The following is a 12,360-nucleotide window of genomic DNA, read 5'->3' as shown; positions in this document are numbered from 1 at the left end:
CTGGAGGAGGAAGAGGTTAAAAGCAGGTGGTGAGTAGACAGACTTCCTCGTGTTTCAGCACGGTATTTACACCTATTGCCTTCAGCCCTGAGTCACTCCAGGAATGCTACGCGTACACATCTGGTTACAGTCTGAGTGCCTGGCAGTTTCAGTTCTGGGAGTGAGTCACTCCAGAGACTATACACTCACACGTGGTGACATGGTCGAACGGGAAAAGAAAAACATGCTCCAGGAACCTAAAGTGCTGAGCAGGTAACTCATGTATCAACAAACACACCAACACAGAGCACTCAAAACTCAAGGCCAGACTCTTTCTTTCTCTTTGGGGTCTGGCAGTTTCCTCTTACTCCTTTGACTTCCAGCTCTATTGAAACCAGCTTTTAGTAGGTTACAGTGCCATGAGTCTTAATTGGCACCACCAAGGGTTCCCCCTCCATAAATTTATACTGCCCACCCTGGACAGCTCTTCATCAGGGGTCACAAACTGTGTTTCCCTCCGAAGCCCAGTATGCATGCGTCTTAAGACCGCCTAGCTGGCATCACCAGGGGTGAAGACTGCACCCCCACCCCAAGAGGCTGTGAACACTGCCTCCGCCGCATCCCCAGCCATACTGGAGAATGGAAGACCAAACCTGTGAATCGAATCCCGGCCCTTCCCTGGCCCAGGATGCTTCAGCTGGCTAGATTATCCGAAGCAATATACAAATATTTACATTAAAGCGTGGAAACGTATTCCATTTCTCATGAGGGACAAGACTACAACTTCCTTCCCAGGTATGGCTGGCAAGTTCCATCCCCAGACTCAAAAGTAGAAGAAATTCTCAGATACATCGAACCCCTTTGGACACAAAGACCACTCCATGGCGGGCGAGGTACTGTGGGAAGCTCATGGTAAAGATGCCTCGGGCCCACCCAGGTTTGGGGAGCTCTCCTTAGCACTTTTCCTGCACATTGTTGCACAGTTTCTGGGAGACAGAGAAGGCAACAGCACACTGGAAGAACACCCATGGTGCTTATGGAAACCACGATGCATTTGGAACATTTTTCAAAATAACTTTTCTGATTAAAGTTCTAATGAGAGCCATTGTGTCACAACCCGTTTATTTGATTGAAAGGCGGGTAATAATTCCCTTGTAATGCATTCTGGTATAGCCAATGATAAGTGTTGTCCTAGGCCTATTTATTTTCAGTACTGTCATTTTATGATTTGATTTTTTGGGGGGGAATTTTCTTACTAAAATTAGTTAGTTATTACCCTTAAAAGGAACTGATATTTGGCATAAAGACCACCTTCAATGGACAGAATCTTATATAGTTGTTAATGATGTAATGTGACTGAACCTCTTTTTAATCTACGTAATTTAAGCACCCAAATCTTTGTAAGATTTCATGTCTGCTGGTGCAAGGTGTCCAGGCGGCTTCCATGTCAGAACCAGCGCCAGTGTTAACCCAGTGCATCGCTGCACTTCTAGGTCTGGTGGGAACTCCAAGTCCGTAGGTATAACGGGGATAATACCAGGACTGGGCCAGCCTCTCAGAGCCGTCTGGTCACTGCACCCTTATCCAGAACCGCTCTAGCCTTATCGCGAGTGTGGAGAATCAGTTTCCCTGGGTATACAACGGCATTTACTGGGGAAATCAAATCTTTCCACCTTATCAGCATAGCTCCTGTTTGTAATGTCTTGGAAAAATATGAATTCTCTGGCTGGCAAACATCAGAGCCTTCTCTCTCTTTATAGCATTATCATCTGCTTCCCAGTAAAAGGAAAGCACTAAAACCATTCCAATTTGTAACACCCCCCCACCCCCCAAATGACATCAGTTTCATTCAGATGTGTCCAGGCTTCTATTGGAATGGGAAAGTTGTTTGTATTATTTTCTACGTTCACTTACATTTAACAAATATACATGTGCAGGCATATATTCTTTAAATTAAGGCCTGTGCTGGTGCCTCAATTTGATTCTGAACATTTTTAATCTTTTGAGGTTTTTACAGATATTACTTGCTTCAGAGACTCAATTGTGTTGAAGCATCAGTCTCGCTTTCCTTCAAAAGCTCTGCAGTCTCCATCCAGAGTTTTTATGTTAACTGCTACAGCTTTCTCGCCTTCCGGGAACCATGTATAACAATCTGGATCTCGCTTTTGGAGTTTAGCTCTGTCTGGCTGTTGCTCATGTTTGCGTGTGTACATGAATGGATAACTTAAAAGAAGATCGGAGTCCCGGTAAATCTCACTGGCTTTGTTCTGCCAGGAAGACAAAAAATATCACCCCTGAATCCGTTGTCAGTTTAGCAGTACAGTGAAAATAGTGGCTTCTCAAATCTGGCCATCATATCTGGCCCTCGAGCCCAATTCCTTCATCAGTCCATCAGAACTGTGCCAGTTGTATCTAGGAACACATTAGAAATGCTAAGCAGCGGCAGAGGTTATATTTCAAACTTAGAAGCCCACGTGCTGAGCATGTTCCCATAGACACAAACTGGGAGAATATAAATATCTTTTTTAAAGAATAAAAAATAAATTCCCAAAATAGACACTTACAAAGCAGCCCCTTCTGTATTCCTTATAGGCCCCGTGACTCCGTGGACTTGGGAAAATTCACTTTGACCCCATTTTACCAAGCTCACTTTCCTCGTAAAATACAGAATATTCCCACTGCACATTTAAATTGCATTTGGATTGTATTATACTTGATATTTGCATTGTTTTATACCTCAACTGCATTTTGTATTGTACTATGTGTTTGATGCTATGGACTTTTTTTGATTATTGGAAGCCACATTGGGTTGCCTTTGAGTTTGGATTTGATGGAATATAAAATCTGAAACTGGAAATCAGGTCCTTTATCTACCCATGCCTCAACTAACCTTACCTGTGAGACTGGACAGGCAGCTATTATGAATTCAACACAGGAGGGCTTCCCAAACCTGTCCTGGGGACGCCACAGCCAGTCGGGGATGTCCAGAAGGACTATGAATGAGGAAAATCTGCACACACGGGAGACCCAGTAAGTGCAAATCTATCTCATATACCTGGCCAGGCTTGGGAAAACATAAGGATTATTTAGCACTGTAATAGTAAAAAACCTCTCACACTGCACACAGAATCACAGCCCAGGCTGATGGCAGTTCTCCTTCCCATTAGGATGCATTTTCCTTTCTCTGCCCCTGGTCCATGTACAGCTCTGCAGTGCTTCCATTGAACTGGCCCTGCCCCTGTGCTTGGTACTGTTTCTCGGAGAAAAGGTTTTGGCTCATCCAGCGTTATGCCAGGTAGCACCGAGTGCACGTCTGTGGGGCTCTGGGCTGCTTGGTTTCCAGGCAGTGAGATCAGCACTTTCGCTTTCACTTTCTGGGGCCCGGAGCCTGCAATGAATGAATGTCTCTCCCCTAGGCATGGGGCTACCTTGCAGAAACACTAACCAGGATTTTGCACCTTATAACTTTTTCATGTTCGGTCCTGCTTGGCTTCCCCATGGACTAGGGAAACAAAGGTTCAAATCCCACTGCTACTCCTTGTGACCATGGGCAAGTCAATTTATCCTCCATTGCCTCAGGAACAAAGTCTTAGATTGTAAGCCCTCTGGGGATAGGGAAATAACTACAGTACCTGAATGTAATCCACTTTTAAAGTGCCAAAAAGTGGACTACAAATCAAACCAATAAACTAACTAAATAAATAAATATGACAGTGGATCCAGAGTGTTAGGGAGGGCCTGATCCCACCTCAGCTTCTCAAAATCAGCATGAGCATAAAACTACAACTTTATTATCTGAATATCCCACTTTAAGGTAACTGATCTGAGCTTCTGCCAGTACTGTCCCTCAATGATGAGAAAGCCTGCTTCTTTGGAGTATCCCACTGCTGCTGTAAAATTGCCAAAGCAGAAACCTAGAGGGATTTAGCTGCATCTGAATTTTCCTTAGAAGTAAGGCAAGTAGGTTTCCAGAGGCCCACAATCTAAATGAAAGACTGCAGAGTGAGTGCTGAGCCAGTTTAACCATTAGGCAAACTAGGCAGTTACCTAGGGCAGCAGGGAAACGCATTAAAGAGCAGATACTATATTAGTTCTGAGTGTCATTTTTTTGCTGAGTTTTGGGTTACGTCATATATAGATACACACACAAAAAAAGTTTATTATTTTAAAAAGTCTGATATCCCATTATGTGATTTTGGGATCATTTTGGGAGGGGTGGTAGTGGGGGTGGATCATGATTGCTGAATTTAATTATATCTCAGGAGGGGCCTAAGATCCTGAAAATTAATTGGGGAGGAGAAGCACAAAGTTCGCCTATGGCACCCAACACCATTGCACCACCACTGGGCTGGAACCTTACCAGAAGTGGGTATGCACAGGCCAAGATGATGACCACACACTATGCAATAACTTCAGCTTGCTGCCACTGCCAGTTTCAGGGCACCTGGCACACAGTCACATCATCACCATTGGCTAATCAAAAACAACATCTATTTACACTTATCTTGTTGCAGAACTAAAGCTGCTTCTCCAAGCACCATGACCTGTCACTTCACTCCTTCATTAATTTATCTTCAACATCCCTCATCACTACCATTGGAGGGCATGGCTAGCAGTTTTAGGGACAGTACTACACACAGACTAGTAAATCTAGGGGGGAAAGTAATGGTAATAGCCCTATACACAAACAGTGTTCTAGGAGAGTGCTGTGGTGATAGTGCTACACACACTAGTGATTCTAGGGACAGGTAATGATAACTGGACATAAATATATTAGTAAACGACACAAGGTCCTTGAGTCCTTCTCAGCTGTGCTCATCTCCATGAAAATATTTCTTTTCAAACCCCTTCTCTCAAGGCAAGTAAATTATTTTTTTTCCAAACAATTAAACGTTTAAAAATCTGATTTAAATTTTAAAAATATTTTATATAAAATTAGCATAAGCTTTTCAGTTGTAAAAAATAACTTTTTAAATGTAAATCAGTATATACTAAAAATATCAGGGCTCCAAAGATAATTATCTTGAGAGGAGAGTAATTTTTAAACCCCGCAGGAGTCAGCAAGCTTAATATTAAATGGGAACTTCCTGCAGAGTTTCCTATTGAAATTGGGGGGGATAGTCAGTATCCCACAGACTCTGCACCTGTTTTCCAAGTCTACACCATAAATCACATGTGGGGATTTTATAATATTCACAAAGTCAATAGTGCAAGTAAGAGAGTGAAGTCCCATTCACTAATATCCGAATTTTATTAAACAGAAGTTCGTGCTTTATAAATCATTCATATAATACGGCAACTCCATACGGATAACAGCAGAAAATTTAAAGTCCCCCGACACGGTCCCGTGTTTCGCGGAGGCTGCATCGGGAGGGACCAGAGAACCGTGTTATTCACATCTTTCGGAGTTTTCCTCATATGTCACCATATGTCACCTTTGCCCCCTCTCTATTCTTTGTGGTGCAGGTAATGAGATGCCCAGCTACATCAAGGGACCCTGGGATATATACCAGGCTCTAAGCAGCCCCTGTTATTTCTACCCCTTCCAATCCCCACCATAGCCCCCATTATTCCAATCCCTACGGCCCCCTTCTATAGCCCCTACTAATCCAATCCCCTCGTCTCTGCCACATCCCACCCTAAAGCCCCTATTCCAACCCCTGCTTCCCCTCCCCCTGCAGCCTCTCTATTCCCCATCCTCACTGCCCCCCACTACTCCAACCTCCTCCAAGCCTCACTCTGCAGCCCTTGCTACTCCCCCCACACTATAGCCCCTATTCTAATCCCCACTGCTACCCCCACCCTATAGCTCCCGCTATTTGAACTCTCTCCAATCCCTGCTGCCCTCATCCTACAGTCCCTGCTAGTACAATCTCCTCCAGTCCTCGCTGCTCTCCCTACCCTGATCCCCACTGCACACACCACATTCCAATCCCTGCTGCCCCTCCATTCAAATTTCTCTAATCTTCGCTGCTCCCCCCACCCTATAACCCCTTGCTATTCCAATCCCCATTGCTCCCCCCATCTAGAGCCTCCACTATTTCAACACCCTTAAATCCCCGCTACTCCCCCTATCCTCCAATCACGGTGGCCCTCCCATCTAGCAGCCTCCACTATTCCAACTCCAATCCCCGCAGCACCCCTACCCTGCAGCCTCCACTATTCCAATTCCTTCTAAACCCCAATACCTCCTCCTCTCCCCTCCAAAGAATAAGGAAGGGAGCCATTGCGGTTACCAAAAAAAAAAGAGCAAAAGCTCTGTAAAGACTCTGCTCACCTGTCCTGAGCCCCTCTTCAGCAACTCTGGCTAAAAAAACCTCCTTCCAAATATGCGAAGAGGAAGCAGACTGTCCGGGTGGCGAACCCCGTCGTCTCTGCCCTCTGTCCCCGGGCGCCCTCTTCCGGGACGCAGGAGGCTGCTGGGACGGAGCCATCGAGGTAGAGAATGAACATCGCCTTCCTCCAGCGACACCAAGAGGCTCCTGCTCGCACCTGCGCCACAGTCCAATAAACTTTAGGGACATCACAGAGGGGGAAGCTCGTGCTTGCCAGCAAGATGCACTTAGTAATAAAGGACAGGATTTCAAAGCACAGAAGAGACGAGTAATTTTAATTCCAGGATAATGTTCGCTATTGTGTCTGGCCAGATCATTCTTTTGTTAGCTTTTGGAAATGTGCATCTCTTCTGTCTTTGTATTTTGCAGAGTGTAAGAGAAATGCATTTATTGTTTTCAGTGTTACAGTGCATGCAATGTCTGGCTTTTTGAGGTTTACATTTCAGTTTTTATCAATTTAAATTGTATTTAGGGTGTCACATTCTGTAATTGATGAGTGTTTAGCTGTGTTCTTTGTGTTGGAGAGGGATTCTGCTAGCGTATAATTTCGATGTAGAGAATTGTAGCAGTCCAAGTTGCACTTTCCAATGAGAGTTGCCTGTATTGGTGTTTTTGCCCGGTGGAGTAGTTGTAGTGCCACCTCTTCAAAGGTTGAGCCCTAGGAGTTAGTGCTGTTGTGATATGGCAGGTTTGCTGCACAGGTGCTGTGTGTGTATTTTTTTTTTCTCTTCAGGATTTTGTATTATTTCACAAAGTGCCTGGTAGTGCAAGGAGTGTGTGTCTCTGTTACTGGTGACAAAGACAAAGTGGAATCTGATGAAGTGGACTCTGGCCTCTAAAGCTTATGCCTCAATAAATAAGTTAGTCGATAAGGTGCCATGCACCTTGTGTCGTGTTTGCTAGATGAGACTAACATGGCTATCTCGCTGAATATCTGAAGTGACACCAGAATCTGAATATTCTTTTTTGTATGCTAAGTAAGAGGAAGTATCCTACTTCTGCTGTTGGGGGCAATTCTGTAGACAGTGTGTCTTTGTAGAATAGGAGGCGCAGGTTTTCTGTTGGATTTCTGACCCATTCTGTGACTACATTCCTATATAGGCAAATTAGTTGAAGGATGCTGTTGAATAGCTTCATTAGTTTTACTCCTGGATATAAACTGGTCCTCTTGCAGGTGACAGGCTGACTTATCTCATTCCTATTACTGTTTCTAAAACTTGCCCCTGCTTATCTGCTCTCACTATTACAAATCTAAGTGACCTTTCATCAGAGGCCCATGCAGCTGTCAGAAAAATACAGCAACAAAGAGGAGATTTCATTTTTTCATTCATTTCATTTAAAAGAATTTATTAAACGCCTAACACAAAAAGGCCTAGGCGATAAACATAATTACATACATAAACTAAAATCAATACAAACAGAGCCCCACCGAGGGTCCTGGATCTTGACTGCAATTACTACCATTATGCAGCAGTTTTCTGACTGACAAGATGATCCATTTATTTGACAAGTAGCAGTGCACATCTTAACTATTAAGTGACTGAGAATGCCCAAGCTGAGATGAAACTGGAGACAGGACCTGGTTCACGTGAAATCCAGTTGAGAATATTTCTCTATGAAGGAGTTTGAGACAGGGTTGATTGTCTTTGCCCCTGAGGAAGGCCGTGGTAGGGGTCTTTTGAACATCTTGCAACAGCTAGAAGGAAAGAGGTTCATTTAATGCTTGCTAATTGCTGAGAAGCACCAGTCCGAGGCTTCAGGAACATTTACAAAAATGTGAGAAAGATCCTTCTAGTTTCTTTCAGTGTTAACAAATAGTCATTAGAAATTGAGCTCTGATAAATCAACACATTTATTGGTAAATATGACAAATACAGTAAAGTAATGCATGAGTCATATGATAACATCTTATGAACATTCAAATACAATCTGCAGCTTATCACTTGATTCAGCATAATAGTGGTATATAGGGATTTTTTTGAATATGATTTTATAATCTGGTGTGAATGATTTGATAGCTTATATAATTTATCTTGTATATTTTGCCTTGAGAAACTTGGTAAGTTCAAATCTTAGTAAATTAAATGTGCTTTATAAATATTGTGTTGTAAAACATTTTATTTGAAGTTTGAGATAGTATTGGATTCAATATTTACTGTGGAAGATTTGTGTTTTGCAATATATATATATATATATATATATATATAAAAATATAAATAAGACACTATCAGCTTCCTACATCTGCTGAAGGGAAAACACAATAAATATAAAATTAAGTTAAAAAAAAACAAACTTTTGTACCAATTAGGCATGCATCTACCTGAGAAGGAAACAAAACACAAACCTGCCTGGTACTCTGTGGAACTCGGTGGAACCTCTTTAGCATGTTTCACCACAGGGCAGTCAGAGAATCCTTGTACACGGTGACTCCCACGGAGACCAGAGGAGCTTCAGGCGAGGCATGGAAGAAAGCAGGGTCAAAGTATTAGCTTTTGTATGCAGAACAGACTCTGAGGACCAGAGTTGCAATGAGGGCAGGCAAGCAGATTTGTGCTCCCCACCCCTTTCTCCCTCCATGCTGATCCCTTGTACTGGTCTCTCCTCTCTGCCTCCCCAGCTTGGGTGGTAGAAGCAGAGGGGCATTCTTTCTGGCTTTCATTTGCTGCAGGCCCATGCTCTGCTCCCAGGGAGCTTTGCACCCTGGGCAGCTACCCCTAGTTACAGCCCTGCTGATGACTGCCTCAAAGGAATCTCTTCTCCTGAGATCTGTTATTTGGAAAGGGCCTCATCTTATCACAGGAGAGAGCTATAATCTTACTAGGGTTTCTTTGGTCAGTAGCACCAAGTTAGGGCCTGATGGACCACAGGATTTCCCCCCCACATTTCTGTAGAGACGTTACTTAGTAAAGGGTTTCCTGTATCTGTGCTGATGGCCCTACAGCTAGGTGGGGTTTCAGGATAGCCACAATGAATATGCATGGCATACATTTGCATGCAACAGCTCTCCAATGTATACAGATGTATCCCATGGATATTCAATGTGGCCATCTGAAATCCCAATTAGCTGTAAGGTCACCAGAACAGGGCTGGAAAGCCTCTCTGTTAGCTTAACCTCATGCTTTATATGGGTTTGGAGCCCACTCTGGATTTCTGTTTGACAGTCTAATGCAGTGGGATGAGTTATAAAATAAAAAAAAATGGATTAAAATCTCATGCCAACATGGAGGTAGGTTGGCAACTCCAATTGTTGCAAACTGGTCCAGTTTTCAGGTTCTTTGCAATAAATATGCATGAGATGTATGTCTATGCAATGGAGGTAGTGCACACAAATGTGTCTCATGCGTATTCAGTGGGGGTATCTTGAAAATCTGACTGAACTGTGGCAGTGAAGGCAATGCATGCAAATCTCTCGAGCATTTTCATTGTGAATATCCCTAAAACCAGACCTGTTTGTGGCTCTTGAGGATCAAAGTTTATCACCCCTACACTAGTGGATCTCCCAGCACATTGCAGACTGGAAAATTGGGCATCAAAATGGCAGATGAAATTTAATGTGGATAAGTGCAAGGTAATGCATATAGTTACACAATGTTAGGTTCCATATTAGGTGCTACAACCCAAGAAAGATCTAGGCATCATAGTGGATAACACATTAAAATCGTCGGTTCAGTGTGCTGCGGCAGTCAAAAAAGCAAACAGAATGTTGGGAATTATTAGAAAGGGAATGGTGAATAAAACAGAAAATGTCATAATGCCTCTGTATCGCTCCATGGTGAGACTGCACCTTGAATACTGTGTACAATTCTGGTCGCCGCATCTCAAAAAAGATATAATTGCGATGGAGAAGGTACAGAGAATGGCGACCAAAATGATAAAGGGGATGGAACAGCTCCCCTATGAGGAAAGGCTGAAGAGATTAGGACTGTTCAGCTTGGAGAAGAGATGGCTGAGGGGGGATATGATAGAGGTGTTTAAAATCATGATAGGTCTAGAACGGGTAGATGTGAATCTGTTATTTACTCTTTCAGTTAATAGAAAGACTAGGGGGCACTCCATGAAGTTAGCATGTGGCACATTTAAAACTAATCGGAGAAAGTTCTTTTTTACTCAACGCACAATTAAGCTCTGGAATTTATTGCCAGAGGATGTGGTTAGTGCAGTTAGTATAGCTGTGTTTCAAAAAGGATTGGATAAGTTCTTGGAGGAGAAGTCCATTACCTGCTATTAATTAAGTTGACTTAGAAAATAGCCACTGCTATTACTAGCAACGGTAACATGGAATAGACTTAGTTTTTGGGTACTTGCCAGGTTCTTATGGCCTGGATTGGCCACTGTTGGAAACAGGATGCTGGGCTTGATGGCCCCTTGGTCTGACCCAGTATGGCATGTTCTTATGACAATTGGAGATAGGACAGGCGCTGGACCAAATGGAGTCCTGAGCAAGGGTTGCTTTCCGCGCCCCTGTCCCTTTATGGCTCACATGCTTGCAGACTCTTAGACTGACTCAAAAGAGTGACTTGGCATTCAGGGTGCTCACCTTTCTTGCCCCTCCCTTGCAACAGCCCTGCTCAGAGACAGTCCACGTTTTGAAAGTAAAGTATACTGTGATCTCTAGTCCCACACTCTTATTATATTGAGAACAGCAGATCTACAAAACCCCCAATGGTTAAGGAGGAGTGTTAAACCACACCCAGGCCTGTCCTTGCCAGTTCAGAGGTATTTGGCAGGCGTTGAAAGAAGCATCTTAAAGAGGTTTCATGTTCTGTGTGGAAAATTGTTTTACTATCCATAGCTATGTACTTATTTTTAAGGACGTTCAGGGTTAAAAATTCACTCTGCTCGCCTCCTCCCCGCCCTGCTAATATGTCTACACACAATTAGTATGCATAAAGATATAGCTGGAGAAAAAAAAAAGGGGGGAGGGGGCAGGTCAGGGCATGCTCCGAGTGAGGTTTTCAGATTTAGCCAGTTAGCAGGATAGTCAGTGCTGACAATTGGCTGACCAAAATGTAACTATAGAAGATTTGGGTGGTTAGAAATAACTGGGGTATTCAGCTTCAACTTTAGCCAGTTAGCTGCAGACGAAAGAGAAAGGCCAGATGTACTCTCCTCTGCCAGTTTTCTGCCCATTTGCCCAAAGTCTCTGAATCCCTCTGCAAAATCAGTGGACCCTGCTGTGTTTTCCAATATAACTAGCGTTTGCATGGTCTGACAAACCGACAATACTGCCTTTTACTCCAGTCTAGATCATTGATAAAAATATAAAACAGTGATCCTAGTATACATCCTTGTGGGGGCCCCATTTGTCACCTTATTTCAATAAGAATGGATGTCCTGAAATCACAAACCTCTGCATTTTCCCCTTCAGTCAGTCTCTAATACTTTCAAATTGCCTTAATCACCATCTTTCTTCATTTGAAAGTCAGTCTTTCATGCCGTACTGTATCAAAAGCGTTAGCAAAATAAACCATATCAATGCTATTTCTTATATCAAGAGTTTTAATAACATTCTTGAAAAACCAGATAAGGTGGTTGATATGGGAATTTTTTCTTCCGTTTAATACTGCCCAGCTAGCCACAGCTTATTGGGTGTGTAGGAAGCAGGGGCTGCCTTAGTAAACTTTTGTACCCAGTCTGGCACAGCCATGGTCATTGTGGGAGAGGGTTTCCTTAGCAAAATACTGATCTTAGCCTGGCACCAACAGGGGTCACTGTGGGGAGGGAATGTCTGTAGTACAAACAGTGTTCCCAGGCCAGAACAGTCAGGGTTAGTAAAACTGTGCCAAGCCTGGCACAATCTGGGTCATTGTGGCAAAGGGTTTCCTCAGTGAAACCCTGAGCCAAGCCTGGCATAGCCTGCATCATTGTGGGAAGGGGTTTCCTCAGTAAAACCCTGAGCCAAGCTGGCACAGCCCAGATTGAGGGAAAGGGTTTCCTCCATAAAAACCTGTGCCAGTCCTGGCACAGCCTGCATCATTGTGGGAAGGGGTTTCCTCAGTAAAACCCTGTGCCAAGCCTGGCACGGTTGAAGTCAATGTGGAGGAGG

At 43.5% G+C, this 12,360-nt stretch overlaps 1 protein-coding gene across 1 annotated transcript in view; it reads right to left on the bottom strand.

Moving 5' to 3' along the window:
- Nucleotides 1-6,467, bottom strand: part of BAK1 (BCL2 antagonist/killer 1) — a 28,791-nt gene extending 22,324 nt beyond the window's left edge. The window contains exon 1 of the mRNA XM_029572529.1: nucleotides 6,257-6,467. The gene's annotated coding sequence lies outside the window, so the exon portion shown is untranslated. The remainder of the gene's footprint in view (nucleotides 1-6,256) is intronic.
- Between the last annotated feature and the right edge of the window lie 5,893 nt (nucleotides 6,468-12,360).

The sequence above is a fragment of the Rhinatrema bivittatum genome, chromosome 12 (assembly GCF_901001135.1).
Source record: "Rhinatrema bivittatum chromosome 12, aRhiBiv1.1, whole genome shotgun sequence".
Classification (NCBI taxonomy): domain Eukaryota; kingdom Metazoa; phylum Chordata; class Amphibia; order Gymnophiona; family Rhinatrematidae; genus Rhinatrema; species Rhinatrema bivittatum.
The sequence above is the reverse complement of the archived record's forward strand: the minus strand, read 5'-3'. Positions and strand labels throughout refer to the sequence as shown.